Here is a 27313-nt window from a genome sequence, read left to right on the forward strand (position 1 = left end):
TCCACCAAAATGGTATTAAGTTTGATTTGGGCTACAGCTGGTCACAGTAGCATGATCAGAGGTTGGATCATGCAATGGAAGTTAGCCACTCTTTGCAACTCTAGAGAAAATATGATGCACCAAGCTTGCTTTTTCTGTACTCCTTTCTCCATTGCATGGATTCCCTTCCTGTTTTTCTTATTTATATGTGCAGAACTTGCTTGCTCTTTTCCTCAGTTAAAAACATACTTTCAGGAAAAGATTTGGTTTTAATTACTTGTATATCTGTTGGGAATATAATGTGCTATCATTCTCAAGTTTATACACACTTTAAGCATTAATACTATGTGTTGCATTGCTCTGTTGTGTAGAAGGAAGTTTAAGTGACAAAAACCATGTGAGAGAAATTTTGGAGGGCTGGGCAAGAGATTTATATTGACTTGCTGAAAATCATACAAATATTTTGGTTGCCTGTTTTCTTGCTTTAAGCCCGTTCCTATAAATTCTTCTAAACATTGTGTTTCTTTAAATAAATTCTGTAATGCATCCTGCCTAAGGATTCTCCCCTATGATGTTTCTTATGCTTTAAATCATTGTGCTCCTGATATCAAAGGAGAGTGAATGCATAAAGCCCTGGGATCTGGAGGTGTGGTTTTGAAGAACAGTGCTTAGGACAAAACTGATTCTTCTGGGAAAGTTTTTCTTCTCTTGTACACTAAAATTAATTTAATTTAATTCAAAAGATAGATGAAAATGGAAAATTATTGTGAAAGTCTTATCCATACAAGGCAGTAATGGTGGCATAGTACTAATCTAGAGAATAACTAATCCCTTTTGATGAATGACACATAAATAAATTCATTCCAAACAGACATTTATGCATGTCCATCTTCTATTGTTTCAGGGTCACTTTAATACTGAAGCATTTTATTATAAATGAAGCTGTCCTATGCAATATAGACTCTCCCAGAGAGACACTAACTCCAAATTCATCACTGAAATCAGCCCAAGAGAATATCCTTCTTATCTAGGCATTTTGTGAGTATACAACTTAATATTTCATTGTGATAAACAGTCAAGGATTCTGAACAAAGATGAATATAATTTATTCAAAGTCACCTTCATACAAATGGCAATTTTGGATGAAAGTAGAAACGCCTATTTCTTAATCATAGTTTCTTCATTTTTTCTGGTAGTCCTAGAAGTTCTAACGCTAGATGCTGGTGGTAAAAAGTAATATTGGGTGATAATAAATATATTATGAAATATCCTTTCTTTTTGAAGTTTTTTTGAGACTTTTCACAATTGTGACCACTACAAAACTACCCCTAAAATTATTTCAATCTACATTATCTATACATGTAGGTTGATACAGCAATATTTCCTGGCACCCATCTAAGTCATGACAGTTGTTATTTCAGAGACTTTAACTTAGTTATTGAAGCACATCTTAATATAGTTGAGAAGTCATTACTGGAGTTGATAGTGCTTTCAATCTTTTACTAAAACTTATATATTGAGAATCAGCATTGGACAGCACACAGTCCTTCAAGGGTTAGAAAACATTTGACACGAAACTTTAAAAAAAATTCAGTTTAAAATCTATGTGATTAAAATATGTGACTCAAGCATCTAAAAGAAAGTTGTTTACATTTCCAGGCTAAAACCTATGTAATTATTTATACTACCAGTATGATGAAAATTATTCACCAACCATTTTATGGATCAATAATTAATTAATAAACACCTATAATCTGTGTACCTGGGAATCTAGACTTAGAGAGGTAGTAAGGGATAGAATCAATATTTAGGACACACTGATCCTATTTGATGTTTTTTATGCTCTGGTAATTGGTTTATCTTTTCTATTTGCTGCTTCTTGATAGGTGGATTTTCTTATTAATTTTGGGTTTGGTTATGTGACTTGTTTTGCTCTTTAGAATATGAATAAAATCGAAAGCATTAAGTGAGCTGAGGTTTTAGGAGGCTTTATGGACGTCCAGTTGCCCTCTTAGTTCTGTCCCTGAACTAAGTACTGGGTTCCAAAATAACACAGAGTCCCAGCTTAGTGAAGAGAGCAAGAAATAAATATTTGTCTTTGAAAGCCATTGAAATGTTGAAATTGTCTGATGCGCTATAACCTTGGAAAAGTTTTATGTGTATACACTTAAGCTTCACAGCCATTATATGAACTGCATGTAATATTTTCATTTCACAGATGAGGAAATTAGAATGTCGAAGGGGTTGAGTCTTTTTTCCATGAACACATTGCTGGGAAGTGCCAGATCTAATCTGGAGGTAAAAATATTCACACTGCACCCTGCTTCCTAGGGTAGAAGTATGAAACAAGGCAAGAGCTCTGCCTGAAAGTCAGAAAACAGATTCTAGTCTTAGAGAGATCGCTGAGTGTTTTACTCTGGGAAAGGCATATATAAACTGAAGTCTCCATTGGGTCATAATTTCCTTTCAGGGCTCCCGTTGTCTCTGATTAGTCGACTATGCATACAATTGACATTTGCTGAGGATTACTCTGAGTAAGACTGTCCACAGTAAATATTAGCCATGGGCCTCTAATTTCTTTGAGAGACAATGCTATTATTCTCTAATATAATGGAAATGAAAAGAAAGCTTTAACTCTCAATTCTCAAAAGGTTTATATAATTTGTGAGTTGTAGACTATCAGTAATCAGATTTTCAGAAATCTTAAGGAAACTCCAGGGATAATGTCAGCTTCTACTCTATGATGGTAGTTAGTGCACTTCCCCCACAGAAGGAGCTCAGCCACTGGTGTCTTATTTGAGTAATTTAGGCCAAAATTGTGGGTTTTAAAAATATGCTCAAATTTTATGGGTATTTATACTAACTCTCATTTCACTGGAGACTTACATAAAGATCCTATAGTCATAGATTAATTATGACTAACTTAAACTTTTAGAAGAATGACTTCATTCATATAAATGAGTGTATGGTATTGATGAAGTTTCCTTTGGGTCACGATTCACCTTTTCTATTTTTACTTTTCCATAAATATCATTTTTCTCTTGTGAGTCATCATATACTCACAGCAAGGAGGGTGTTACAAAATCACCAGTGCCATCAAATCTTATTCTTGGTACCCTACAATCAGGTGGTTTTGTGGGTCTCAGTTTCACTTTTCATTTCCCACAAAGACAAGTAACAGGTTTTCTCCTATACTATCTCTTCTACATAAGAATAAAACAGATCTTTCTAAGTTGTCAGGAAATCCTAGTGCTTTAGAATTGCCTCTGAAGCAACTTTCTTTGACTTCCCTTACTTTTTGTTCTGTTAGATCAGAAATCTTTATTTCTTAGCTGAAAACATTTCAAGTTTCTCATGGGCAAAATTGCGAAATTGGTTTTCTAAAACACTAGCAAAAGAGTTACCATGCAAAGTTTTCCAGAAAACATCTTACCTATGCAACAGGACACCTAAAAATTCAACTTTTCTACTTACCTGCTACCCCACCAGAAATTGTTTTTAAAGTATGATGTCTCCAAGCATTTTCTTTCATTGTATGATTGAGGAAGTAGTATCATTAAACTCCCACTAATTATTAACATCCATTGGGAATTAGTTTATCAGATGATTTTCAACCATGATGCTACCACACTGAAGAAATCCTCATCCTGGAAATAGGGAGAAAAGATTCACTTACCTTGCATGCACTATAATCTAGAGACCGTGGTAGGTGCTTTAAATATATTACCACTTCTAAACTACACAGCGATTTTAGATGTCAGCACTTGGCTGACATAGATGTTATTTTCCCATGTTTATAGGGGGCCAGAATTCATGTGGCCCAACTTCAAAGCCCATGCTCATCCTACTGCACCACATTTCTAGAAGGTGTTCTAAAGGAAAGTGCAGTATTTCCAGGCTCAGTCCATGGCTGGGAGGGTGTATATGATGATCTGCCTGAGGAATTCAGGACTGAGAAGTGGGGATGGTAGAAGAAAACCAAGGGAAGGGTGAGATGTGGATAGGAGACAAATGTAGCAGGGGAAGTGGAGAGTGCCATGATGATTTTTTTTTCTCTATCTACCATAATCTTCCTCAGAACAAGTCCTCACTATAAGAGTATTTTTTATAGCAACTTTAAGCTTCATAATAGGTTTGTTCATATGGTAAAATTTCTCCTATATGATTACAAGTTTTTTTTTTTCAATCAAGTGTTATTTTTGAGGACATTCTCTTATAAAACCCATCATCATCATCAGGGCGCCTGAGTGGCTCAGTTGATTAAGCATCTGACTCTTGATTTTGGCTCAGGTCATGATCTTGGGGTAGTGAGATTGAGCCCTGCCTAGCATGGAGCCTGCTTAGGATTCTCTGTCTTCCTCCACCTCTCCCCCCACTTGCATGTGCTCTCTCTTTCTCTCAAAAAAAAAAAAAAATCATCATGGAGATGATGAGATCTTGAGACAAAATAACTCAACATGATAAAATAGTCTTTAATGTTTCACAAATTTCTCTTTTGGAGTGTCCCCTCTTCTTGAACTGGCCATCTCCACTCCTACTTTCCAAGAAAATTTCCCATGAACATACATAATGAAGGAAGTGTTCTTAACCTTGACCCCTTAGCCTGCCCTCTACATGGCTCTCCTCTCTCTAGATAGGTCTCTATATTCCTGGCCTTTCCATTTCCTGACTTTCTATCAAAATTTCTCAGTCTGATATTCTGTCTCCTTAGGGACCTAAAGAAGTACATCTTAATATTCTGTTTGTGTTAATAGTTAAGTGTTTATCTATATGTATAACATAGGTGTACTAGACCGGGGGTCTTCTGGATAAGTTGTCTTTTAGTGTAATGAAAATAACCTATGACCTATTGGAGTCATAGCATTTGAAAGCTAAAGCAAGCTTAGAAGTGTCTGATACAATTCCATCATTTTTCAAATGGCAAAATGAGGCCAAGAGAAATTCCTAGAATTTAGTTCTTAAATCAAACTTCCAAGATAATGAGATGACAATTATTACTTCAGAAATAAGGAAAGAGTGGTATAGAAAGAAGGGATTCAATTGAAGCTACAAGAGGGTCAAAAGCCCAACTGGAATGAATTTCCTTTCACCTACCTTTCTTCTGATTTTACCTAATTTTTCTCATAAAACTTGCCTCTATCTTTTCAAACCCTTTTAGGTTGAGATTTAATGGATATCTGAACCCTGGAAGTATAGTACCTGTCCTGGAGGGGGAGAAGAATTAGGAGAACTTGCCCTTAGGTTTTGGTTGCTTTTATTTTAAAAGTCATTCTTAACTTTTTAAAAGCATACTGATAATGATGTGACTTGACTAATATGAAAAATTAAGAATGAACTGTCATTGTCACAGTAGTCAACTTTTGTAAATAGAACAGCTTTCCAATGAAGAGTTTGATAAGCCATTTGGATTTTATAGTGTCCCTAAGCAAAAATAAATACTAAATTCTGTAAACCAGTCATTTCTAAGTTAGCTATAATACTAAAATATGCTGCTCAAAACATTTACTTTCCATTTGTTAGCAGGATGGAATTATTAAACATATCTTTTATCTTTTCTTTGTCTATAGTGAATAAGAATCTTGAGTTCTAAAAGGTTTGGTGATAAATTCATAACTTATGTAAAGAAATTTGTGTGAGCAATTATATGATAAAGGTTAGATTGGCAATTCATCATTTATTCTTGAGCAAAAGTACAAATTCTTATTATTATGAAAAAAATTAGGGAGGTCAAATGATTTCAGTTGATTGACTTTTTTTTTATCTACTCCAGTTCCTAGTGATATCTTCTAATAGTCATTAGTGGTTAGGATTTTATCCTTTGACTTCATGTGGTATTCAATATCTATTTTTTTAAGAAAATTCCAAACTGGAGGTATAATTATATTTTATGATGTATGAAACAAAAATTGTAGCTCTGTCTTAAGAGTTTCTTATATTTATGGGTCTTCAAGTTAAAGATTCACTATGTCACTATGTTTATTTTATAAAATAAAGTGAATATAGAACATTTACTATTTGCTGAGTGCTGTGCCCAAAGCTCTACATGCATTGTCTATTTAATTTTCATATGAACCAGCAAGGTGGATAGAATCATCACTCTCATTTTAAAGATGAGAAAACTGATTTTACTCATATGGAGAATTTAAGAAACAAAACAAATGAACAAAGAAAGAAGACAAACAAAAAAACCAGACTCTCAACTGTAGAGAACAAATTGGTAGCTGCCAGAGGGAAGGTGATGGGGGGAGGGGAGGCAATTAGTGAAATTGTTGAAAGCGATTAAGAGTACTTATGATGAGCACTGAGTGATGTATAGAATTGTTGAATCCTCATATTGTACACCTGAAGCTAATATAACATTGTGTGTTAATTGTAATGGAATTAAAAGTAAAAATAAAAATAAATAAGTAAATAAATAAATAGATTACAAATTTTTCATTAAAAAAATTCAAGACACTGAGATTTGGAGGGGTTGGGTTACTTGCCTATGGTCCCCAGTTATCAGGGAGGAGCTGAAACACAAGTCCTGCGTTGCCTGATTTCAGAGCCTCTGCTCTCATCTATTGTGCTATTCTGGTTGATGGATAAGAAAAATGATGAGGAGACTAGGTGAAGACTAATACATTAAAGCTGGGCAGAGAGGAAATCTGAAATCACATCTTTTTTTTTTTTTTTTTCTGAAATCACATCTAATTCTCATTCTTACTATGAGTCCTAGCTCAAGAAAGCAGACTTTGCTCTGTTGAAAATATTCTTACTTGAAGAATAGATAAACTTGTGGCTGGTAGGAGGTAAAATGGGAGATTTTCTTTCATTGCTGATATCCAATCATTGACAAGTTCTGTTGAATCTTCTAAACTTTTCTGAAATCCTTTTATCCCCTTGCATCCTCACTCTCAGTGACTTAGTTTAAAAGTTCCTCTTTAGGTCTCACCTAGTACCCTCTCACTAACCTCTCCACCTGCCCACTATGTCTGCTCTGTGATATCCCTTCAGTAGTAAGGGTAAAATCAGACATAGCTTGTCACCAAGTTGCTTATTGACTTGCATGAGAGCATATAAATAAGCAATTACAAAACAATATGCTGAATCCTTGATCTATTAGGAGCAAGTATGCTATGTGGGTGTATACAGAAGCCAGAATTTCAGGGGGAGAGCCAAGGTAAAAGGTAACATTTAATGGAAGTGCTAGTTATTAATATTGGAAATAAAAATAAAACATTAAATAAAATATTAAACATTAAAATAGTCATTGAGCCATTTCTTTGTATAAGGCATTCTTCTAAGACCTTTACATACACCATCTCATTTAATCCTACCCATACTCTGTAGTAAGTACTATTATTATCCCAGCTTTACATATGAGGAAATTAAGTATTAGACAATTTAAGTAACTCGCCCAGGGCTACAGAGATAATAAGAGTGGAGCAAGGAATCTAACTAAAGCAGTCAGAATTCATCACTAGAATTATTTAGGGGGAAAGATGGGGTGAGTTTTTATGTGTATTGCATTTGATGAGTAGAGCTGTTCCAAAGGTAGTGGGTGTATACATCTCAGGTTTAGGAGATGTGGAGTTGGGAGTCATCAGCCTACAGAAGTTACTTGGTGCTGAAAAAGTTTATGAAAATGCCCAGGAGAGTGTGAATTAGAAAAGAGGAGGCATAAGGAGAGAAAGCTGGGGGAAAGGAGAGGTAGGAGAGTCACTAAAAATATGTTAAGAGATTACCACAGAAGATTGTTACTTGCAGATAAACACAGTTTGCATGGTTTGGCATATAGGCATTAAAAGAGATCATTGATTGTCCTGAAGACCCTGCCTTAGCTCTCTCTTTGCCCAAAGAAGCTTACTTCTCCATTTAAGACTGTATCATAGTTATTGGCCTAATTCCCTCTGTGACTCAGCATTTGTAACAATCCAGAGTAGGGGTCAGCAGCCCTTTCTGTAAAGGAACAGTTAGTAAATATTCTTGGCTCTGTTGATCAATAATCTGTTGTAACTCTTGAATCCTGTTATCTGTTGTAGTGCGAAAGCAGCCACAGACAATATGTAAACAAGTAGATATAGCTGTGTTGCAATAATGCTTTATTTGCAAAAACAAATGATGAGTTGGATTTGGCTAATGGGCTATGGTTTGTTATCCCTTGATCTAGAGTTACTTCTCTTGGTTTGGTGTCCTTTCAAAAACTCTTTCTCAGCTTTGGTCCTTTCTTCATTAAACACTTAGCTTCACAGAGCTGAATGTTCTTGTACATCTTTTGTATTCCCTTCTTAGCTCCTCCTTCTCGTACATTCCCTAGTAAACTTCCCTGGTCAAGAAACATTTTTATTAGTTATTGTGAGAACCTTAGCTCCATAGGAAGGCTAAGATCAAAACTGGTAGTTAATCAAACTATGTTAATGTGAAATGCATAGTGTTTTGGTAATCTGCTCTGTTACTACTCCAGTTTCTTGAACAGTTCCCACCATGCCCCACCAAAATAAAAAAAAAATTCAAAATGATTTATTACAGAGGGAACTAGTCTGTATTTTAGACTGTTATGGAGTTGTACTTAATATGACAAACTAGGTTTTATTTGTTAAGCAAGGAGTGATTTTGATTCCAGTGCAGGAAAATTCTTTTGGTGTGTTTTGCTTCTTTGAGAGTTTGGTAATTTTGTGAAATAAAGGGTGTCTGGCATTTCTTAGAGGGAATCCCCATGGAAGGACACACACAGCAATTGCAAGATTACCCTGAGAGTTGAGGAAATTTAGCTTACCACTGAACATTTTAACTAGAAAATGAAAGCATCCATTGCATCTCAGTAGAACTGAAAATTGGAAAATAAGTACTAAAACAGTTTGCTTCCTGGTACAGCAAGATTTAGAAAATATTGGAAATCTGCTAAAACATCAGTTTCCTCCACAGTCCTTATCTTTCCTGTTCTTTCTATTGATTATGAAATGCATTCAAATCTTTTTTTAAATTGAAAAATCCTTATTTATATGCATTGATCTTAACACCAAGAAGGCTGATAGAGTAAGCCTGACTTTTCAATCTTCCTAATCTTAATTGAATTGTTTATATAGCATTTCAAACCTGCTATCAATTAAACATACACTCTGTGATGTGTGAGTTGAGGAGTGAAATACAGTGATTTTTTGTCAACTCCATTTGTGATAAGTAATCAATGTATGAACAGCAGAGCGAGGAAAACACTGAAATCTTTTATGCTGGACATTGGTTTCTATGGCAGATGGGTTAGACTTATGCTGCCTTGTTCCTCTTCAAGGAAGTTCTTGCTGCCCAGCCATGCAGAAGTAGACAATCTGAAGAGGTCCTACCATTCCAGAACAGCTCACCACTAATGATTTCATGAGATGTGGGGGTGGTAGTGATGGTGGTAATAAAGATCAAGCCATAGCTGCCTGATGGGGGACATTCTGTTAGACAGCTCTTACTCCAGAGCTCCCTGCCAGCTGTTACAATTTAACTGACCTTCTGCCCAATCATGGTTCTACTCCTTCCATTCACAGGGGTTATCCCTCACAAACATCTTGCACCCCAAACTCCATCTCAGTATATGCTTGGAGAGAACGTGGCCTATGGTAGCAGGCAATTTATCAGTAACCCTCTAGCTTCCCCATGAAATGGATGAAATTATCAGGAGGATTTGTAGTGTTGGTCCATAGTGGTGATGGGTTATCCTGTCATTTCCAGTCTGTTAATGGATTCTTTGAGACCAATGACTTGAGGAGTAAATCAAAGGTGAGTAATCTAGAAGGACTTTCTTTTGACCAGACAGTATAAACTGCTAGAAATCTGAATGGTTTGCTGTCTTTGCCAAAAAACTAGAATCTTAGTGGAAAATTTATTTCCTCCATTTTTCCTGGGGGGAGGGGGTTCCTTTATGTTTTCCTTTTTTTTCATTTATCCAGTTCTTTCTATACAAAGAGTCTTCCAGTTGCCACAGCTTCTGTGGGCCCAGTTATCTGCTTAGGCTTCTGTGGCACTGGCTGGATATAGGGCATAGTATAGGAAAGAAAAGGAACATCAAGTGCCAGGAGAACTAACGCTGTTTGTCCCTGATGGAGGGGACAGTGGTTCCAATTATAGGCTCCAAGAAATTTGCCAGTTTGAGTCCAGTCTAGCTCCTTTGAACCTACTCCTGTTGATATGTGGAAGGGGCTAATGTTTGCTTAGGACCTATATGCCCTAGGCCTTTTACACATATAATCTTATTTAAGTTTCAAACAAATATACAAGTTAGATATTTTAGAGCTGAAGAAATTGAAGAACAGAGAGATTTAAGTGACTTGCCCAAGGTCATTTGATACCTCTAATAGCAGAGATGCTGGTGAAGGGTGAGTGCTGAATCAAGTATCACTGGTTTTCTATTATGTTCATTCTTCCTTCTTCCTTAGTAAGAGAGCCTCAGGTTTTAGCCAGACTCTTTGTGGCCTCAAATATAACTATTTATCTCCATTTCCAGTACAATTAGGTAAAATTATCACCAATGAAATGTAAGTAGCAGCGTTGTGTGGAACTGCCTGGAAATCTCTCTTCAAAGAGGCAGTGAGATTTTCTTCCTTGTATCTTTTGTCCTACTGTCTGGAATGTGGATGTAATGGCTGTAGCTGTAGCAGCCACCTGGACCATATGATGGTTTTGAGAATGAAAATCATGCTCCAAGATGGGGGAAGAATGATGAGAACTTGAGTATGAGATGATGCTGTAGCCATCATTCCTGCTCTGAGTTGCTTACCTCCAGACTTCTTATGCATAAGAGACTTAGAAGTCTCAACTTTCTTCTCTCTTTTAAGAATTTGAGCCATTCCTTTTTTCTGTTATATAGCTGAACCTAGTCCTAGTTGATGTAAATGCTAACTCCTTTTGGCAGAAGAAGTAATTTCCTACTTGGAATAGGAGCTTTAAAATCAGTCTTCATTGCACATAAATTTGAATATAATGTGGTTATTTTTTGAATAACACCATTAAACTCCACATCTTCCTTCTAGCAGCAGTACATAAGAAGTAGCTCAGGGTCTTTCTGTTTAACAGATTCATTCCCTGTATTTTTGCGTGAGATTCACAAACGTGCTTTTTAAAAAGTTTTTATTTAAATTCTAGTTAGTTGGGATGCCTGAGTGGCTCAGTCAGTTAAGCATCCAACTCCTGATTTCAGCGCAGGTCATGATCTCAGGATTGTGAGATTGAGCCCTGAGTTGGGCTCTGCACTTAGCATGAGTCTGCTTGAGACTCTACCTCTCCCTCCTGTTCTCTCTCTCTAAAATAAATAAGTCTTAAATAAATAAATAATAAACAAATTCCAGTTAGTTAACATACAGTGTCATATTAGTTTCAAATGTATGATACAGTGATTCAACACTTCACACATCACCTGGTGCTCATCACAAGTGTACTTCTTAGTCCTTATCCCTATTTAACCCATCCTTCTACCCACCTCCCCTCTGGTAACCATCAGATATTTGATGAAGTCCCAATAGTTTATTTTCACTTTTGTTTCCCTTACCACCAGAGACATATCTAGAAAGGAGTTGCTGTGGCTGAGGTCAAAGAGGCTGCTGCCTGTGTTCTCCTCTAGGATTTTTATGGGTTCAGGTCTCACATTTAGGTCTTTAATTCATTTTTTGAAAAGATTTATTTATTTATTTTAGAGAGAGTGAGTGAGTGAGCAGGGGGAAGGGCAGAGGAAGAGAGAGAGAATCTCAAGCAGACTCCCTGCTGAGTACAGAGCCTGAGGTGAGGTGGGGCTCCATCCCACAACCCTGAGATTATGACCTGAGTCAAAACCAAGAGTTGGATACTTAACCAACTGAGCCACCAAGGCACCCCTAGGTCTTTAATCCATTTTGAATTTATTTTTGGGGTATGATGTAAAAAAGTGGTCCAGTTTCATTTGTTTTCGCATTGCTGTCCAGTTTTCCCAACACCATTTGTTGAAGAGACTATCTTTTTTCCCACAGGATATTCTTTCCTTCTTGGTCAAAGATTAATTGGCCATCTTGTTTTGGGTTCATTTCTGAGTTTCTGCAACCATGCTTTTAACTGACATTCTTTTGATCGACAGTTATTAAACTCATAACAATTAGAGTTGTTGTCAGGGATGCAAATCTTTAGTTTGTAGTTACCACACTCTGTACTTCTCTATATCCTCATAAAAATGGCAGCTTCCACCTAGTTGTATTTTAAAAGAAAACTTACCCTTCTTTTGCACATATTTTAGGAAAAACGAGAGTCTTACTCTCTTACTGAGGGGAAGATTTTAACTTAACTGGGGTGAGTGACTCGATTTCTAACCTGTGGGATTTTTGTTCTGAGGATACCTCACAGTGAAAATGAACACTGCATTAAAGCAAATAGAGATCAGGGTCGCGGAATCATTGGAATGAATGTTTGTATCTGACTCTTTGATTACAAGAAGCAATGTGGTCTAGCTGGGGAATGCTGTATTTTCACAATTGACAGACCACGCAGCCTGCAGCAATCAGTGAAGGGCGGCTTATTTTGAGCAAAAACATCCATCAGACTGTGATGAGAAAAGCAGAGCTGCAATCAGTGGTAGGTTCTTCAAAAAAATGTTGATGAAAAATGGATTTTACATGTATCAAGTGGAGAAGAAACTGCTGTTCATTTTTTCAAAACCCATTTACATGCATGGACAACACTAGTAACATTTCTGAACATGAAAGAGTGATACAGTAGTCCTATCACGAGTGGGACTTTTCTGTCCTCATCATAAAATAGTACACTCAGTCTGTGGCAGGAATGTATTAGGTTTTAAAAAGGTAAGGTAATAAGCAATTTCAGGGAAGGATCTAACATTTATTCCAAATGTCATATGCAGATGTATTTTTTCATTGATATTATGATGGAAGAATTCTATTGATGTAACCAATAGGATAGAGATTTTTTTATAAGATTTCTAGTCTTATCTACAATAGCTCTATTCCATATGACTGAAAAATTAGAACTATTTAGCTCTGTGAATCCTTTCATTGAACGATAGAGCATGAAAGCTCTATAGGCTCAAAGTTTTTGATCTGAAGAGAAAGAAAAGTTGTTCAAGTAAGAATCTTTAGCTTTCTTCTTTATATAGTATTTCCTGCTGTGGTTATGAGAGTTTTGGTTTTGATATGTGCTAGAATATTTGGAAGTTTTTCCTAAAGTGGCAGAAAGAGATGCTGTGGATACAAGATGATCTCTGTTTTTAATCATCAAATTTCTCTTTGCTTAAGGTCCACTAACTACATATATAAAGAGGCATTTAGAACTGAGACCTGATCTTAGGCTATATAGACTGTTCTGTTTGGTTTTGTGCTGCCTCCTGCAGAGGAGCTGTGGGAAGAAAGTAAAATAATGCATTTCCTTGAGTTTATAGCATACATACCCTCTGTTCAAAAGCATGAACTCTCTTCTGTCTCCCATCTCCCTTCTGGTAGGTACTAGATCAGGCCTTCCCTTTGTATTTGATCAATTTCTTCTATTTAAGTCCAGAAATATGGATTGTTTCTCTTTATGGATTTGCTGAAAAGTAAATAAGCAATCCCAACTGTCTCTTCAAATAAGAGGAGAATTAATACTTTGACCTAAAAGAACACAAATATGCATATCAAGTGAAATAAGGCTTCAGTTTCCTTAGTCATGATAACTGACACTCTTTCCTTTTCTGTCATGTATAATTCTTAAGAGTCTTAACATGTGGGCTCTGGAGCTCAGGCAAAAGAGCTATGCAGAGGTTGCTGTTCTGAAGGTAAGGTTATTTTTCCGTCCTTGATTACTCTCGCAAGGTTCTGTTAATATCTTATTTATAATTAGAACTATGCATTACAAAATGTTGTTGGCCACTCACTCATTGGCTAAGGGAAATATTTTATCCAAGTGCTCCTCTAATTTGTAGCACTAAAGAAGGAGTGCTGTGGGCAGTTACTGGCTAAATTGTAAGCAGTTTCAGGGATAGTTTCAGAGGAGGTCTGAGAATAGTTGCAGATATATCATCTAAACAGCAGAGCATCTAGAAAAAAATATATCCTCCTGTTTTTATTTTTTATATTGACTTAGCCTACCATCAGAATCCCCTTAGGTTGAGTACCAGCACTGTTGCCCTGGTTTCAAAAACCAACTTGATGGATCAGGGGCCATGGTAGACATGACAACCTGAGCAGTTAAAATGGTAAATGCCAGACTTTATAATGTGGACAGATGATTTATATAATGGAAAGATGTTTGTGCTAAGTGTTAAAAATGGTTTTTGGCACAGGGAGAGAGTGGTGATCTGAATATTCTCTTCAGAGCTCCCTGAGTTTCCTTGTGGGAGTTGAACTGGAAGTTGTAGAGCATTTCGCCATCAGTGATAGGGCTCCTTTATCCTTTTGTCCTTTTGGGGTGGTAGTAGCAAGCCTATAGGATTTATGGTTCCTCATGTCTTTTAGTTCTCTATGTGGCATATTACTTTGATAGCATGAGAAAAATATGCCTGCAATTCATGAAGACTTCTGGAAAACCACTTCATAGTCTTTATTCTCTGATGTCTATTGAATGACAGTATCAGTGAAACCTCAAACTGCTCATTTTTGATAGGGCAGCTGTTGTGCACTTGGATATGACTATTCTTTTTTTTTAAATCAAATTTCCTATTATTTGCATTTATATAGTACTTTTCTTCTAATGCTTTTAAAGCAATTTCAGCTTCACAATACTTGGGTGAATTGGATGAGAAGAAATACACTTCATTTTGAGGTTGAGATAAAAGACAGAAATTGTCAATGGCTCTCCTTAACAGAACAGAGTACAATGGGTATTCCATTTTCCCTGCACCGATTTCCTTAGAAGCCTCACAGAGAAAATTATGAGAGAAGGGGCTCTGGTCTCAGGATCTAGATACTCTGAGGAAAGGGTCCATTGATAGGCTTTAGGGCTCCTGTCAATTTCCTGAGAGAATGCACAAAATATGGTTCCCCCTGTACATGTTAGGCTAAGGGTTTGCAAGTATTTTATTAGAGTCTCATAAGGCTTAAGGACCATTGGCCTTGTGTAGTACCCTCAAACCTCTGGTACATCTGAGTCAATTGGTATGTTTGTCAAAAATTGTGGGCCACTTAGACATTGCAAATCAGTAAGTTTGAGGTGGAGCTGTGGGACCTGAATTTTAACACCAAATGATTCCGATTCAGGTGAACCTAGAGAAACATTGGCCAAAACCCTTGAAGAGAGTCAAATACATAAGTGACTGATTGGAATCTATGGAAATTATTGTTTTAGATTGTGGAAGAGATTAAAGTGTAGAGCCAGAAATGGTGCAGAGACTATAATAGTGGTATAGAACACAAGAAATTTTGTGATGTGTCTTAAAATAGAATCATATTTCAAGAGAAGCTAGGCTAGGTCTTTGAGATTGAATGATTTAAAATGGAAACTAAAACACCTTATAGAAGATTTTAAAAGATCCAGAACAACAATGCTAGTTTTTTTTTTTTAACTTTTTCTTATCTATTTCTTAGATGAAAGCTTCTGACTTTTAAGTCCAAAAAATAGGAGCTGCTGGCAGAGAACAAATGCTTGATGAAGTCATTAAATATCAGCTATCTGGAAATTGAAATCCTGTCATTAATTAGAAGTTAAGAGACATAAAGCAAAAAAAGACCATTTCATTGCATTACTGTGAGAAATGAGTTAGCTGGACATAGGTCAGTTCTAAAGCAGCAACTTATTTTTGGGATTTTTCATTTTTATAAACCCATGGGAGGGATCCCTGGGTGGCGCAGCGGTTTGGCGCCTGCCTTTGGCCCAGGGCGCGATACTGGAGACCCGGGATTGAATCCCACGTCGGGCTCCCGGTGCATGGAGCCTGCTTCTCCCTCTGCCTGTGTCTCTGCCTCTCTCTCTCTCTGTGTGTGACTATCATAAATAAATAAAATTAAAAAAAAATTAAACCCATGGGAAAATAAGATAAGTAGAGGGATTTTATTTTGTTGAAGAGAACACTTCTGTTTCGGTATGTTTGATGAGAAGTTCTATGAAACTGTTACTCTAAATACAGTCAGACCTGAACTGGGAGACCATCCAGATTCACTGTTAACTGATAGGTTGACCAGCTGGAGGAATACAATTTATCCCACCCCCTACCAGATCTTCACACTTTTTTCCAGAAACTACTCATGTCAAAGCCTGACAAAGTTCTCTTATTACTCTGTCATCATCTATGCTACCAAATATACTTTGATGTGTATGGCACCACACTTAAGGAAAATTGCTTCATGAACTTTTATTTAAAGCTATAATAATGTTAGCTCTATGCATTCTTTGCTTGTTACTTTGTCATTTAGTTTGGTTGTAAGAATATGATGCAGGGGTGAGTCAATTGCTCTGAAACCTCACTGCAATCTGTAAAGTACTATATTCGTAAAGTACCTTTTGGGAAGTACACAGTGTCTTTTTGAAGAGATTCTTTTAAAATTTAACAGAGTGTTTTTCTATAAATGTATTGACACACACTTAGAGCACAGAATACTGGAGCCTGGCAGGATCTTTTGAGAATACATGTGCGTGGCTGATGAATCGCCATGATTTATTTGGAAAAAGCTTTTAGGAAATTTAATTGCATTAAAAGAGAAGTGAGGTTTCTTTTGCAGGTATAATGTGCTTTAATGTAAAGCTGTAGCAAATTATCTTGAAGAGAGACTTTGAAGAAAATAAAGAGGGGTCTTGTCTAAAAGAGTCTCTATCCTTCAGGTTGGCCTGAGCCAACTGAAGCCATCTTTCCTTGGTCCAGTTGTTTTGTGATTCTGCTCCTCTTCTTTCATCCTCTCAACATCCCCTGTAGCTCTGCCCATCTACCCCTGCCCACCCACCGCAGGCCTCATTCATTATTGCATAGCCAGCACTAGGAAACTACCCACCATCAGGCTATATAGATAATTAGTGAATGAATTTAAAAATGCATAAAAATCTCCAATAACTTTTCATCAACCTCTGGATAAAAGTCAGTGTTTACAATGACCTACAAAGCCCAGGCTGATCTGACCCCTATTACTATTTCGGACTTTATTTCTTAATGTTCTTTTTATTCACTCTGCTCCACATATACAAGCCTCCTTGTAGTTCCTCAAATAAGCCAGGCCTACTTCCACGTCAGGGCCTTTGCACTTGCTGTTTCCTCTGCCTGGAATGCTCCTTTCAATTATCTATCTCTATCTTAGAGGCTTCTTTCTCACCTCTAGATCTTCTCAATGAAATCTTCTTACTTCTTATCCCTTATTTCAGATGTCTATTTATTGTTTCTTAAAAGATTACCCTAAAAGTTAGTGGTTTAAACAGCAATTATTTATTATTTAAGGTAATTCTGCAGGTAGATAGATGTTTCTTTCCTACCTGGGAGCAATTACATTCAGCTGAAAGCTCTGCTGGTATATCTCAGTTCTCCTCTCTACAGGATGACTCATCTTCCAGCGTCTTTCCATGTAGTTCTCTGCTCCAACAGAATAGTCAGGTCTTGCTTAAATCATGGAAGGTAGCTCCAAAGTAGGAGTGTTCCAAGAGGATAAGCCCCAAGGTGATGGACTTACCAACTTCAGCTTACATCATACTTGCAAATATCCTATTGGCCCAAATCATTCACATAGCCAAGGCCAGCATCACTGTAGGAGATTACATAGGGTGTGAACACCTGGAGGTATGGTTTCTTGGAGAAATAAGTTAGCTGGACATTGGTCTGTCAACTGTCAACTTGGAGGCTATCAACTAATGGTCTACCCCACTGTGCTCTCTAGCCCCAAGTGCTTCATATCCCTCACACCTGCAAAATTTACTGACCACCCTGAAGACTCCTCAGAGTCTCATTCCAGTTTGGGCTTGAGGTTTAGGATGATATCATTGAGATTAGGTCTAGGCATGACAATTACTCAGGTACCATTCCTAGAATTGTGGCTCCCTAGCTATATTTAGTTAAAGCTACTTGTAACTGAGTCAAGATCATTCTTTGCCTCTCAGCTCCAAGGTTAAAAATGCAGCATATGTGGGGTGCCTGGGTGGCCCAGTTGTTTAAGTATCTGACTCTTGGTTTCAGCTCAGTTCTGATCTCAGTATCATGAGATTGAGCCCCCATGATGTGCTCTGCACTCAGTATGGCATCTGCTTGAGATTCTCTGTCTCCCTTTCCCTTTACCCTCCTCCCCACACTCAAGCGCATGCTCTCTCTCCCTCAACTAAATAAATAAATCTATAAAAGAAAAAAAAAAAAGAAATGTAGCATATGTTTTCCTTTCCAGTGGTCAGTAGGATTTAGTATGCTTACCTTCAGGCTTTCTCTTCTTATATAATTTAAAGATTTCCTTGCTCTTCTCTCAGAACAGGTATAGAGGATCTTACTGTTAAATTGTAGTTCTTCATCTTGATAATTGCCAGTTTCCTTTTTTACTTTCTCTTCCTAGACATTTCAGTTACCTTTTCCCTAAAACTGCATATATATTAGAAACACCCCCAAATTTATTGAGTTATGTCAACAGTAATTCATTATTTATAATTTTTTCTCAAATGTGTCTGTATGTAGTGCTGTAAAGGTGCATCTTGGTTCTCCTCCCTCATCACCATCTCCATCTTGGTGTCATCATCCAGGGTCTATGCATGTGGCCTCTTTCTCCAGAAGGATAGTCTGAACTTCCCTACATCATAGCAGCTGTATTCCAACAGAGCCCACACAGAATTGTCAAGGTTTTATAAGGGCTAGGCCTGGAGCTGGTGTTTCTGCCTCTTCTATTCATTAAAGCTAGTCATGAGGCCAGTTCTGATTCAAAGAGGGAGAATATAGACCCAATCTTTTAAGGAGAAGAGAGTGAATACAGGGAGAGGAGGAATTGTTGGTGGTCATCTTTGGGGGCTATCTGCTACATCGATTATTCCTGGTTTTATTTTCTCCTAAGCTGTTATTACTCTGTATTTATCTTGTTTATTATCTGTCTCCTATACTGATGTATAGTTTAGAACATTGGGGAATTTTGTCAACTTTATTCACTGCTGCATATGCCCAGATTATTGCCTGTCACATAGTAGGTTCTCATATATTTTTCTAAATGAATGCTGAGTCCTCTAAACATCCCCTCTGGGATAATTTTCCTGTTCTCTTTACCTGGGCATTTATTATCTATGTAGTCCCTCATGTCAGATTTGAATACACAGTGTTAACGTGCATTGTATTTTCTGTGACTGTATCTTTCAGAGTTAACTCTGGCATCATTAGATTCTTCGCCTTGTCTGAGTCTTCTGATATGGAATGATGATGCACAATGTGATGTCAGCTTGGCTGGCTGGGCCTAGGGCCGCTTCAGAGTGCTTTTGGTCTGCTTTGTCTCCACATATTCCTGGATGGTCATTATAAAGACTGATCCTTCCAGAGAGTCAATATGCTGGGAAAGTGACACTTTCTCCTATGTGTTGGGGATGTCCCCAGCCCCCTCCCCACACACATGGTTACATATCCCCAATACAAACACACACACACATACACACATATATATATATCACATATATGTATGCATACATATATCTCTACATTAAATAATATGAATGTATATTTAAGACATGGACGGGAAAAATAGAAGTAAAAGACACACATATTAGATTTAACATCATGATAAAGTGTAGAAATATTCCATACTCTGAGATTCTGAAGAAACCTAAATGCTGGCACCTGATCATATTTGCCAAATAGGAAAAATTCAAAATTTTCTAGTATTTTTAGGGTTAGGAGAACCAAAAGCTGATGTAAAATGATTTATTTTTATTGACCTGTGTCTTTTCTTTCTTTACTCCATTCCACTGTAATTTTTTCTCATTCCTTTTCATTTGGCTATGCCTTTCTCCAGGTTACAAAAATTTCTTGGAGATTTCATTGGAAATGTAGTGTTACTTTCTCTCAATTTCTGCCTCTAAGTCTCAGTTCTCCAATGATATTTGATTTGGCAGTATGTGATTGTTTTAACTCTGATTTTATTTGGCCTGTAACTTCCTGGTGAAATCTTTGCAGCAGGGAATTTCCTGTTGCTTTGATACAATATTGTGTTAGAAGTAGAATTAGCCATATCTACTATGCCTTTAATTTCAGAAACCACACATACAAATAAATATGCCTAATTTTTTTCAAGTCACACCTCATGTGATAATGAAAGATATTTGGGTGACATATGAAAATCATATTAATGGATGTTCATCTAGTTAGTGTCTGTGGCTGGAAGTTACAAATGAATTCAGTGAATACTACTTGATTTGTTGTGCAGAATGAAAACAACTATTGTTTGCTTATAGGGTTTCTGTTTAAGCAAGTGAATTATCAGAGGCATGAGACAATTGCTGGCAGGATTTTCTGGGTGAACTTTAAAATAAATAGGGAGATGGAAGAAAGTGAAACATATAAAGAGATATTTAACTATTACACTCAAAGCAAATGTTGAGAAAGAAGATGGAAGGGTCCTGAAATATATCATGAGACATTTATGAATTATTAAAAAGAGAACCATAATATTGTCATCCTTTCATGTCAAGAATAATAAAATAATAGTATAAATTGACAACATATATAGACAATGGCGCATAGCAAGTGTCCATTGAGAGGGGAGCCTGAGAAGGTCTCCAGGCTGTGCAGGAGAGGGAGAGAGGAAAATTATTCCCACAGGGGTGCCAAGCTCTTCTGCTCTACTCCCCACTCCCTGGCAGGAAAACAGGCCTGGTTGCCAGCAGCTGCAGGAGCTCCTGACTTAGGGAAGTACCTAGGAGGCCTCTGCCCTGGGGATGGCAGGAAGGCCCATGCCTGCAAGGGGAGCCAGTGTGAAAGCCAATCCTGCCTTGTGGTCTGTACTGTTAGGAGAAAAAAGAAGGGTACTGTGTCCTCCGGGTGCCCCTCACCTGGCTGCTTCCCTGGTGGGCATGCCATGAAAGCTGAGATAATATTATCATCCTTTCATATCAAGAATAATAAAATAATAATATAAATTGAGAGCATATATAAACTTCTGGAGGAGAGTAGAAGCAAAATATGATTGTAAAATTGATTGCTTTTCTGAAATAAAATTAGGGGATACAGGCACTTCAGTAGATAAGAATGTTTAATCACATTTTCTTTGCTAACAAGTTCATATCTCTGCCTATTTGTTTCTAGAAAGACAATTTACAAACTTGCTTACAAGTCAAAGTAAGAAGAATCACTAAGTATCCTCCATCAGAACAATTTTGAATATTGCTCTTTCTTATCTACCAAACTTGATTTAAGGAATCAAAGTTTGGACAAAAAGGCTGGAGTTTTTCCTCTATTTTTACCTATTGAATTTTGTGTGTTTGAACACTAGCATTCCAATGAAGGAGAATTATAAAACAAGGAAAACATTCAGCCCACTTTCCCTAATAAAGTTTATATAGTCTTACGACCCTTTCAGTCTGTAGAATGAGAACCTCCTCTCTCATTTTTTTATCAGCAGAAATGGCCCTGTGGTATTCTGATCAGTCTTTTGGCCTAGACATTGCCTAATGTCCGGTGGCAAAGACCTATTTGAACTAGAGGTTCAGATATATCTCCTCTCTGGGATATAGTTACAGTTTGAGCAGTTTCTCGTCATGACGAAGAGTGACCTCAGATTTGGAGAAATCAGGAGAAAAGGGAACATTGCTTCAAGAGTGTATGCTGTTGGGAAATGCTCTTATCGGTCACGGAAAATTCAGGGAGAAAATGGAGTCATCATTCATAATCATTTGTTGTTGGAAGACCCCTATATATATGTTATATACATATGGCACTCTTGAGACACTGAGAAGAAACGTCTACTCACACTTCTACCCTCTTCACTTCTAAAACTGAAATAATCAGGACATCTCGGTGGCTCAGTGGTTAAGCATCTGCCTTTAGCAAAGGGTGTGATCCTGGTGTCCCAGAATCCAAGTCCCTCTTTGGGCTCCCTGCATGGAGTCTACTTCTCCCTCTGCCTATGTCTTTGCCTTTCTATCTCTCTAGGTCTCTCGTGAATAAATAAATAAAAATCTTAAAAAAAATAAAAAATAAAACTGAAATAATGAGAGATATACTATTTTCTTTTGGAGATACATTTACATGGGTTTTGTAGAAATAAAATTCTTTGTTAGCAACAATAAATGTTGCTGTTTTCATACTAAGGCTGTTCATTTTTACAATATAAATATTAATTTAACATAAATATTTTCTAATTATAGATTTAATTCTTGTCATTAGTAATCTATAATGCATAGAAAACATAAAATAAATAACAATGATCTTTAAGCCCTAAATCTAGATATAAGAGATGTTAAGACTAGTACATTTTCTTCTAATATTTTTGAGTGCACACACACATACTTTGCATAGTTGAAGTTATACTGTCTATATTTCTTACATATTGCACTGTTTTTATTCACTTTATATTATGGACATTTTTTACATCTTTAAATGCTCTCTGTAAACATCACTTATAAAAGCCCAATTATATTTCATCATAAGATTTATTATAACTTATTTAGCACTCCCTAATAAGGGAGTTGTATTTTTTTTAACACTGAAAGCAGATTTATTGAAACAAATGATCCAAAAATGTGAAATAACCATGCCAAAGACCCTCCAGGAGACCTGGGATGACATAGTAGGAACATGAAGCAAGAACAAGAAACCAATAAGAGATACCAAGTGGAAATGTAAGTATAAAAAATATAACTGAAATAAATAATGAGATAAATGGCAAGATAAATTTGAAGAAAAATGAAATGGTAAATTAGAAAATCAGACGGAGGAAACCATAGAAAATATAAAAAGAAAGTGTAAGGATATTGAAAATAGACCATAGGTAGGACAGTATCGTGTCCTAGCAAAGAAGGAGAATCCATAACTTTGCCTGGAAAGTAAAGAAGAGAATCCATAACTTTGCCTGGAAAACGCAAGAAAAGCTTAAGGAACAGAACTCTTGAACCGAGATTGGATTTATATTAAATTTTTGTAAGTAATAATATTTTAATGCATAAATATTTAAGTGTATTTTGATAATTTTCTTAGATTTTACTTTTAGAAGTAGAAATATTGGTTAAAAGGAGTAAATATTTCAAAATTGTTCTTGATATCTCTTGTTAAATTGCTCTCTGCCAAGATTATAATACCAATATACATTAATGAGTACTAATGAGATCCATCTTATCAAGTCATTGGCAATGGTGAACATCATTGGTTCCTGAAAAATCTTGTGCTTTAGCTTTTTCCATTGAGCATTTTTTTTAAATTTGTCACCCACTTACATTTCTGCTTTGTGAATTGTTTATTGCTGTTTATTGCTTTGTGAATTGTTTAAACAATTACATTTGTTTATGGAGACTTTAATGTTTTTCATTATCAAGAATGTTAATTTCTAAAGGTAAAGTAGTAGCTCATGTACTAAATTTAATTTTAGAGAAATTCTAGGAATTCATCTAATCTGTCCATTAGTTAAACAGTTCAAACACTCTCTACCATCTTTACAAATATTATGATGCAAAAGTACAGGTTGCAATGATCATGTCATTCTGCTTGTCAAAAGTCTTTAATAGCTCTTTAGCACACAGAGTAAAATCCAAAGCTCCCTAAAACATAAATACAAGGTGTATTTTCATTTTTTCCCTTACTATACTATTCCTCTATTAGTATTCTTCACCTCTTTCTGGACTTCTCCTATCTCCATTAAACTTAAATCCCTGTCATATGAGAAAGACTATTTTCTGTTCTTCAACTTGCTCCATATAGACTCTCTCTGTGCTATTAAATCTATCTGAAGCTTGCATCTGTAACTCATTTAAGGCAGCTTGTGTTCACCTCCTCAGTAGGCCTATCCAGACATCCTTCAACCGGAAATAACCTCTTCCCCCTCATCATACTTGGTAAATCTCCAGGAAAATTTTGCATTGGGAGTAGCATTGATGCAGCCGAACAGTGGAGAACTCGTGTCAGGTATCATTAGGCTTCCTTGAAACCCTTCACTTCCTTGTTTTCTATTTTTCCCAGCCCCTCTTTTCTCTATCCCTGTCCGTATTCTGTTTGCCTTTAATAGTTAATGATTCTATTCTGATAACCACATCAATTCCTCTTTTCTGTTGTCTTTCTGTTGACCTGGCAAAATCACAAATCTGGATGAATCCAATTATCATTTTTACTTGTGTACTAGGTCTATTGGCCACATGGGAAAATCTTGCAACTTGTCGGGCTCTTAAAATTTCTTTCTTTCCGCAATGATTATTTCAACTCCTCCCCCCGCCCTTTTCTCATCTCTCCACCTACCTCTCCCTATTTCCTCTTAGAAAATAACATTGATTTTTTTTCTGCTCTACAGAGAAAATAGAAGTCACCCCGTGGCCCAGGTCTTGATCTCAGGGTTGTGAGTTTAAGCCCCACTTTGGGGTCCAAACTGAGTGTGGAGCCTACTTTAAAAAAATGGGGTGGCTGGGTGGCTCAGTCAGTTAAATGTCTGCCTTCAGCTCAGTTCATGATCTCAGAGTCTTGGAATTGAGCCCTGCATTGGGCTCCTTGCTCCGTGCGGAGTCTGCTCATTCCTCTCCCTCAACCCCTTACCCCCACTCATGCTCTTTCTCTCTTGCTCTGCTCTCTCTCTCTCTTAAATAAATAAATAAATAAATAAATAAATAAATAAATAAAATCTTGAAAAAAGAAAAAAGTAACCTTCACACAACCTCTTTCTACTGTATTCTTTGTCCTTGACTGTCTATAAGATCTTGTCATTCACAGATGATGCCCGAGATTATACACCCATATGAAATACTATCAATCAATTCCCAAACTCCTTGCTTTACATGTGTATTATTTTTTAGCTGTCATCATACATTGCTCCTCCCTTCACACCCAAAATTCTTAAAAGATGTTATCCATAATTTTTGTCCCTGTATTCTCACCTTGTCTTTACTGCTGAATTCATAACAATGCATTCCAGTCTCTGAATCCCCAAATATACTTAAATTAGATTTAACAAAGGTTTCTGTGTTATTAAATGCAGTGGGAAAACATCAGTCATAATTTTGTTCATCTGGGGTGACATTTTGCTTTGTTAATCAAATCCTGCTTTCTGAAACACTGTCTTCTTTTGGCTTCTGGGACAACAATCTAGCAATATGCCTCCTCATTTACCATTGTCTTTATTGGATCTTTCTCCTCTTGACCCTTAAGTTTCAATGTTCTTTGGGGCTCTTTCATGTTCTTAATCACACAGAATTTCAGGGAATCTCATTTACTTTCACGGCTTCAATAACCATTTATATGCTGATTTACCCTTAAGTGTATTTCTTGCCTGAGTTTATACCTATATATCCAAATCCCTCAGGATATTTCCACTTGAATACGTTTTATCAGGAACTTCAACATCAGCATGCTTATAACTGAAATCATCATTCCATCTTCTCCCTCTTCCTATAGATTTGCCCCCATTGCATTCTTTCCTGAGTCTTTAGGATTATCTAGTTTTTTAAGTTAGAGCCTTGGGATTTATCCATTACCCTTGTCTTTAATTTTCTATATCTAATCTGTAACAAAATCTCATGCATAACTTTTAAATATCTCTCAAATACATCCATTTCCTTTTATTGCCACTACTGTCATCCTGATTTAGGCCATCATCATCCTTTTACTGGCTTAGAGTAATCACTTCCTTGCCATGAGTCTTACTACTCTGTCTCTGAAGCCAAAATGATCCTTTGGATGTCACATTTGATCATTTTTCTCTCATGCCTAAAACTCTTCCATCCCTTCTATTTGCCTTTAGGTTAATGGCCCCAAACCTTAAGATGTTAAGATAACCTTAAAGCCTTTAAAGATCTGCTTTGCCTTCTGTTCCAACAACATTAGGCTTCGTTAAAATACTCCCTCACTACTCTGGGTCTTTGAACACACTCTCTGCTGGAACAAGCTATCCCTTCCATCTAAGACTTTTTTACTACTCCTACTCCTGACTCTACTCACATAACAGCTAGGACATAAACTCATCTGCCAAATAGGGGCATCTCATTTAATGCTGAGAAGGGGATTTTTCTGACTCTTAAATGAATAAAAAACATATTCTGTGTAGTGCCTAAAAACATATTCTGTGTAGATGCTCACTGGTTAGAAATTATTTTCTCCAGCTTGAGTAACCGAGAAATTGGAGTGGATCTCTTTCACTAGATTGGCAAGCCTCCAAATGCTTTTATTCTCTGTGAGTTTCAGGACTGTGCTTTTAAATCTAGTAATTTGTAGTAATTATAATGTTGCCTTTTTAATGAGAATATTGACATAAAGAGGTGTTACCATTTCTGAAATGATCCTCAGAATTTTTCGACTATATATTTCTTATATATTATTGTTCCATTCTTCCAAAATTCTTAGAAATTCATTGACAAAGATGTTTTTGGGGCCCATTATGACTGTGTCCATTATGACAAATGTCCTATTTTTTCATTCAAAAGGCACATTGGAGAAATTAGATATATTTATCATATAAAAGGTGGTTCTATTTCACATCACCTAAAAATAGGCAAATACATAACTTTAAGGCAGATGCCACAATTGTGTGATATAAATAGGTATCATTTGAGATTTATAATTGCATCCAAGCTATTCAGTACGTATGAGTCATCATTAGAAGCCTGTGTTTTAAGAGATATATATGTAAAATATCACTTTACTGATCTGATGTGGGAACAAGCAAGAATTTAATCATAAAAATGATTACTTGTGTAAATGCTCAGTTTTAGGTAAAATGATGCAGGATGCAATTCATATACATGATTCAAATCCCATAGATATCTAAACATAATTTTCAGAAAAAAGAAACCTTGAGATGTTTTTCCAAGCTGTGATACAGTAGCAAGTTCAAAAGTGAAAAATCTCAATAAAACATAGTATTAGTTCATGTTGTAGGACAAAAAATAGCTTGAGTAAATTCAGCCCTAAACAATTGGATTTTATTAACTGTCTTATATGGGTGGATGCAGGTGTGGTGGACCATTAGACAAGCATCTCTGAAAGTACCCAAGACGCTGTAAAACCATCGGGGAAGGCTGAAAGTAGGATTCTTCTCTCAAAACTGCAAAAGCAATGACGTAGGGAATTTAATATGAGATGAAACAGAAACTCAAATTGTAAAGGGAGAAAAAATCTCATCATAAGTAGTAAGCAGTTATAGACTAGGTCATGTGGGTATGCCATTGCATGATAATTTGATACTTTATCTCCAGGCCACCTTTCAATACCCCCTTTTCAGATGAGTATAGTATTTTTCTCTTCTCTGCAGATATGTGAGCAGATATACTTCTCATTTCTAATGAGCACCAGATTCTCCCA

General features: G+C 36.5%; 1 protein-coding gene and 1 long non-coding RNA gene across 5 annotated transcripts in view; one reads left to right on the top strand and one right to left on the bottom strand.

The window, feature by feature from the left end:
• LOC144320503 (uncharacterized) overlaps positions 1 to 27313 on the top strand; it is a 60691-nt gene that overhangs the window by 9786 nt on the left and 23592 nt on the right. The window contains exons 2-3 of the long non-coding RNA XR_013386121.1: positions 884 to 1017; positions 2198 to 2277. This is a non-coding gene — a long non-coding RNA (uncharacterized LOC144320503). The remainder of the gene's footprint in view (positions 1 to 883; positions 1018 to 2197; positions 2278 to 27313) is intronic.
• LOC144320501 (uncharacterized) overlaps positions 1 to 27313 on the bottom strand; it is a 140451-nt gene that overhangs the window by 2621 nt on the left and 110517 nt on the right. Inside the window, exon 12 of one of the 4 annotated variants that reach the window (XR_013386102.1) lies at positions 6298 to 6327. The exons of 1 other annotated variant lie outside the window; for it this stretch is intronic. The gene's annotated coding sequence lies outside the window, so the exon portion shown is untranslated. Of the gene's footprint in view, positions 1 to 6297; positions 6328 to 8094; positions 8288 to 13377; positions 13507 to 27313 lie in introns of those variants that run through there. 2 more of the 4 variants (XR_013386101.1, XR_013386099.1) reach the window with 2 other exon arrangements.

The sequence above is a fragment of the Canis aureus genome, chromosome 9, assembly GCF_053574225.1.
Source record: "Canis aureus isolate CA01 chromosome 9, VMU_Caureus_v.1.0, whole genome shotgun sequence".
NCBI classification, from domain to species: Eukaryota; Metazoa; Chordata; class Mammalia; order Carnivora; family Canidae; genus Canis; species Canis aureus.